Below are 6,560 nucleotides of genomic sequence, written 5' to 3'. Positions count from 1 at the left end.
CTGGGCTTGTTCAGCCTGGAGAAGAGAAGGCTGAGAGGGGACCTTAGAAATGCCTCTAAATATCTGCAGGGTGGGTGTCAGGAGGACAGGGCCAGACTCTTTCCAGTGGTGCTCAGCGACAGGACAAGGGGCAACGGGCACAAACTGAAGCAGAGGAAGCTCCAGCTGAACCCGAGGAAGAACTTCTTCCCTCTGAGGGTGATGGAGCCCTGGCCCAGGCTGCCCAGGGAGGCTGTGGAGTCTCCTTCTCTGGAGATATTCCAGCCCCGCCTGGACGCGGTGCTGTGCCCCCTGCTCTGGGTGACCCTGCTTGGGCAGGGGGTTGGGCTGGGTGACCCACAGAGGGCCCTGCCAACCCCGAACATTCTGGGATGCTATGATTTGATCTCTGATCTGATCCTCCATCTGTGTGCTAAGGGGAAAACAAAGCTCGCCTAGCGTAAGTGCTGACACTTACAGATGAGAGTTTGTTGTGTCTGCCTCTGGATGACACAGCCGAAGAAGGATCCCTACATAGCAGTGCTAAGAAGTCTTCGAGTCCTGCCTTGGAGAATGTGATACTGCACAGCTGCGGGAGGAAGGCGTTCCGCAGACTGCCCTGAGCCCAGTCCTCCTTGCGCCGATAATTACCTTGTGATGTTTTTCACAGAGAAAATTCCGATGTGTGGAGCCAGTGAGCTACAAGATCAGCTTGTTTCACTAGCAAAGGTTAGTTGTGTGCGGTTTCAAATGATTTATGTCAGAAATACTTGTTTTTTCATGTGCGAGTCTCCGTAGATATCTTGCTTTATTCCTTAATGGGCTTCAGACAATCGACTGGGAGACCTCAGAGTTCATGCTTCACTGATCCTTCACTGATCCCTGCCGCCGTTGCTGTCACGTGGCAAGTGGGTTGCAGAATAAATCATTACTGAGCAGATAAACCCGGGATGTGGCTCGTGGAATGCAGGGGCGAGGGGGCGGGAGGGCGTTTGGTGGCGATACGGTGGCAGCGTGGCCTGTCCCTCTTCCTGGGGCTGGTGACCAGAAGTCGTTTCCAGCGCGTGACTGCGGGCGTAACCGGAGGCTGTGGAGAAGGCGGCGGCGGGGAGATGGGCTGGTGCTGCCCGGGTTAGGTGCCTGTTACTGCTGAAGGGAACGGCTGGATTCTTCTCGGCGTGTTCTGAGTTCTGTGGTCTGCTCCTCTGGCAAAAGTAAATCTGGTGCTTCTGCAGAGTCCTGCCCGGGGAAGTCTAGTTCTTGATATTCAATAAAAGAAAGAGTCGTATTCCCTTCCCGACACCAGCTTGCCTAAACCTACTATGAATAAGTCATTGTTTTGAAAACATACAGGGGAAAAAATGACAGCTAATGGGCTGGAATCAAAAATACAGCGAGACCAAAAATTAATGTTTTAATCTGTTTTTTATTCTGCGAGCCAATTTATAACATGCTTGATGTCTCGGAACGCTTTGATAAAGAGCCTGTGCTTGATTCCTAAAACATGCTACAGAATTTTGCCAATCCATCATGCAGGCACCCACTCCATAAATTGGTGTAGAGTATACAAGTGCACTATTTGCATTTGAGATGCAGTCACAGACTTGGCATAGTTTTCATAGTAAATATAAAGTGACAGAGCGAAAAAGAATATTCCAACAGTATGAAACTGGGGAAAAAAGAAACATAGATTAGTGTTCTCAGATGTTAATTTGCCTTACATCAAGATAACCTGTTTCCCTTTTATATATTAATGAAAAACAAAGCCGGCAAATTAACTATGGTATTTTGAATAAACTAAGCTTTTTCTGTGCTAGCCAGTTCATTGACACATAATTAAGTTTACAATTTTCATGTTTATGTCCTAGATAGATAGTAAGCTGTTTGTGATGGAGAAGTGTGGTGGAGTAAGGTGTTTGGGTTTTTATCGTGCTCCATAGCGAGCTGTGCAAGTTTGACTGTGGTGACTGCTCAGCTTTCCGGTGGAGTCGCTGACTGACGCTGCCATACCGTGTTTCCAAGGAGGAACATGCAGTCTGTTTATCTTTTAAATCACCAGCAAATGGTCCAAGAACCTCTGAGCCAGAGAAGAGCCCTACAGGAGCTTCTGTTGTTATCCTTGTCTCAAAGGTAAGTGGCACGGTGGCGTTGCATTACGGCAAGGTGACAGCCAGGACGTGGAGCGGATCTGAAGTGTTTCCAGCTCCTGCGTGCTGGCATTTTTCTGTTGTCCTGGCTTTCCATAATACATGGCCTCGTGACTGTAAAGATGCCTTTCCAGAGGCAGAGTGGCAAGGGTCTGTGGAGAGAAGCGCCGGTGGAAGGGGCAGAGTGACCACGATGGCTTTCAGGGGAGCAGCAGATGCGCAAATGTTTCTGTTAATGGGATCAAGGGTCTGAGACAGTACTGGCCGTAAAGCCTGGGAGGGCAGACTGGGGCTCTGCTCTCCAAATCCCTGCTCCTCCTTGGGAGAGGATTGCCTTGCCAGTTTGTCATGCCCTACTTGGCTACAGCCAACTGGGACCTTGCTGGGTGCCTCTCTGGGAACTGAGCGGACTGGCTACGGAGGGGAACGCTGGCAGCCCCCAGACGCGCTCGGTGGGTGGGAGCAGCACCTACACTCTTACGAGGTGGAGCCTGTTCTTAGGGCCTATCTTTTTCTTTCTTTCTTCTTTTTCTCCTTTTCTTTTCCTGTAGTTTCTATTGTGCTTCTTCTTGCAGGGAGACATCCCCACAGATGCTGCCAAAAGTCTTTTTGGCAATTAGGCTTTCAAACCGTGAAAGCAGTGAAATTCAAATTCCTCCTCTCCGTGAGCTCCAAGGGCGTGTGTGTGTTTGTGTCGGCGTGAAGGGATCTCGCTGTTCTTTCTCTTCCAGGCTTCTAAAATTTCCCCAAAGAATAAAAGCTGTTGTCAGTTTTTTACACAAGTGATTTTTTTTTTTTCTAGTCAATTAATATTGTAATAAAGAAGAGATGAAAGTGTTACTCTGGAGGAAACAAAATAGTGTGTATGAGCCTTTCTGCTTGCTGTGGGGATGGGTTTCCTGTGCTGCTCGAAATTTTCTGGGATGCTGACAAGGTGAGCAGGACACGGAGAGTAATAGATGGAGAGGTGAATTTTGAGACTAGAGATAATGAAATCCAGAGGGCCGTACCGTAGACTGCAATGTCCCTGCCCCCCCGTCACTCCCCATCAGGCAGTTGTACTTTCTGGAATATTAAAATGAGAAAAAAACCCACAACAAACCACCTCTGTTTCTTTGGCATTTTGGTTTGAAGGAAGTGCATCAGGCACCTTGGCCACTGACTTTTCGCCTCGGTGCCTCCAGGTTTCTAAGCCGTTCCCCCCGTGTTGCCCCGTTACAAGTGGAGTCCCCTTAAGCCATTCCGCTCCAGCCACTGGCTGGAAGTAACTTTTATTCAGGACTTTATCCACTGATGTCCTTTCTCAGGCTGTACTTACCGAATTTCACACACCTTGTCAACGGAGCCAATAAAACAATACAAAATAACAGCTAAATGTCAGAGGAGAAGGGAAGAGCTTAAAAACTGATTGATTTTATCTGTATAGCAGTGGCTGGATGCTTGGGTGGTGTTGGGTTGACGGTTGGACTTGATGATCTTCGAGGTCTTTTCCAACCTTAATGATTCTATGGGAACTATCTAAATGTGCATCCTAACACCTTGCTGTCGTGGGCTGCTGGGGAGCTGCAGTTCGGGTGCTTGGCACCGTCCCCCCCGCCTGTGCTCCGGGCGCCCGTCGGGCTGTGTCTCCCGCGCAAGCTGCGGTCCGTGCTGGGCTGGTCCTCCGGCTGCAGGGAGCTCGTGCTCTGCGGCAGGTGGGTGGCTTCGTTTCCCTCGGGGAATGGAGCCCGGCTGCGGAGCTGCGCACGTGATGCTAAATGGAAGGCTGCAGCGTATGGACTGCAGTGCCCGTGGTGTGATGCAGATGTGTGCTGTTCTTTTCTGTGTCTCGGGATCCCAGGCTGCAGAGCGGACTCTCGGTGAAATGCCCAAGGCAGTGACGGGGACTGGTTTGTCCCAGGGCTTGGATGCCTTTCGGGACCACCAGTGGCCAGCCCCAGGCCAGAGAACGTAGTAAATATTTTAAAGTCTGTAAGCACAGCGCTAGTCAGGCTTTTAGGGACCAAAAGCCAGGAAAAATAAAACGTGTAGGGTAAAAAAGGCACAAGTTTCAAAGTAGTTCTTGTTGTGGATGTTTTTAGTAGAAATACTGTTGCAAGCATATGATATGACCATAAATACAGCTAAAGAATGCAGTTCTGTTATGAAATAAAAAAGAGTTTAGATAGTTTGGACCACACTAAGTTATGATACTGTCATAGTAATATAAAGAAATCTTAGTGGAGTGAGATCTATGTATTTTGTCTGGTTATTCTACAGACACGCAACTAAAATGATGCAAAAAGTGAGTCCACCTCAATTTACGGTCTCCTGCTAGCATCCGACTTTTCCCTGTGTTCTCCCCTCTGTGTATTTCAGTACTTTGGCGTTCAGACTCCTTGCCCCCCCAGGTCTCCTCCCTCTTGTCCGCGGTCGTGCTGCTGGCCCGGGGGGTCAAACAGCCGCCTCGCCGCAGCGCCTGCTCCTTCCCTCCCCACGCCCAGAGCTGCCGGGTGTCACTGCGAGAGGTGTCTTCGAGAGAAGTCAGATTTGCAATGCAAAAAAGCTGTCGAAAAAAGTCTGGAAACACCAGCTGGCTGCTGTGTACAAGAATTTAAAACGTTTCTCAGTGGTCTGAGAGAAGAATTCCTTTGTCCTTCCTCCAACAGAAAGAAATGAAAGATAGAAGGTAGCGTTTTGACTGACCCGGTACGTTAGGGATGCAGAAGTACATCCAGATCACACTAATCAGCTAATTTTCCATGCCCATTTTACCTTTTGATGCAAGGCAGCTAGGATATGTGTGTGTGTGCGTGTTTAGTTTTCCTGGATGTGGTCCCTTTTTGGCAGGAAAATGTTGATAGGGATTCATTTCTGGATGTTTGAGAGCTCTGGCAGATCGGACTGCTCTGATGCAGCAGTTGTATGCTGGGATTTTTTCTGGTCGTGCGTGGGATTTCTGGATACCGGTCTCCCCGGTGGCACTGGTGGGGATGTACCTTCTGTTCTATTGTCATATCTAGTATAGAATCATAGAATCATAGGTTGGAAAAGACCTCTAAGATCACCAAGTCCAACCATCCGCCCAACACCACCATTCCTAATAAACCATATCCTGAAGTGCCATATCCACACGTTTTTGGAACACCTCCAGGGATGGGGACTCCACCACTTCCCTGGGCAGCCTGTTCCAATGCCTGACCATCCTGTCAGCAAAGACTTCTCCTGGACATGGCAGGTTTGCAATGTGCAAGGAGAATTAGGTATGTGTAGGACATAGATCATAGTTGTGGCACCTCAGGTCTGCTCTGTGTGCACTCTGCAGGTTTTGTGCACGTACTTCTGTTGGAGAAGTCCTGTCGTGATGGAGCTTTCATCAACAGCAGAGAGTTACTGAAGGCTGGATGTCTTGGAAGGTGGAGCTCAGAGGTTGTTTCTGGGACAATTACAGCGCAGACAAGACGATCACAGCTCTCACACCAAGACTCTTCCAAATTAAAGTATCTTGGGTAAGAGAAATTTAAGCCTGTAATTTCTATTTGCAAATAGCTGTGAAGCTCACATCCTAGTAGTGTTACGGAACTTGAAGAGCCACAGGTTTGATCTCGGTGCTTGCTGAGTCCTCAGAGCTACTCATGGGACCACTAGCGAGATGTGCTTTGGAAAGTCTTTTGGTTCTCCTGAGGGTGTGGGCTCCCCCGGAAGGGCACGGAAGTTCATAGGGAAAGGGGTTTTCAAGGATCTTGCACACGAAGCCGAAAGGGAAAGAGCTGTTGATAGAATTTCTTACAGGGGATCCCCGCTGCAGAAATGTTGACTCTGGCTCGCTGCTGGGTTTAGAAACCATGTAAAACATGTACCGTGCACTTTGTACCGAGCAGATGGTGCAACAGCCTTTACTGGCTGCGGGGTGTCAAATAACAGATTGCCGAGAAAAGTTTGCTTGCTTTTGGCAGACAATTTTAGTTCAGCTCGTGGCATGTTACTGGAGTTCACTGCACATCTCTGCAGAAGTAGGCAGCTAACACATTTCATGTCATCTGCTATACCAAAAGTTTCTCAAATAATAAAAAAAAGTGTTAGAAGTTGCATCCCTCCGTGGTCTCCTGAGCGGAGGTGGGGAAAGGAGTCTCGGGTGTGTGAATAGAAAAAGCAATCTGAAATCAATTATGTTGATTCACATTCCAAAGCCACAGCTCCGTCCAGTTGGTACAAAATTATATTTTCATTCTCTTTTTAGTATACTTTCTGAAATAATTCCTTCCTGTATTTTGGAATGGGAGGAAAGTGAAAATCTCAGAATTTATTGCAAAAAAATACATTTCGTACAAACTTTTAACATCTATGAAGAATAGTCTATTAGGCTTGTACCGGCTGTGATCAGACAGATTCAACAGAGCAAAATGGTGTTTGGTCTTAACAACAAGAACTGAGCATACACAACCACGGACGCTG

The sequence above is a fragment of the Opisthocomus hoazin genome, chromosome 1 (genome assembly GCF_030867145.1).
Source record: "Opisthocomus hoazin isolate bOpiHoa1 chromosome 1, bOpiHoa1.hap1, whole genome shotgun sequence".
Taxonomy (NCBI): domain Eukaryota; kingdom Metazoa; phylum Chordata; class Aves; order Opisthocomiformes; family Opisthocomidae; genus Opisthocomus; species Opisthocomus hoazin.
This window is presented reverse-complemented; position numbering follows the sequence as displayed.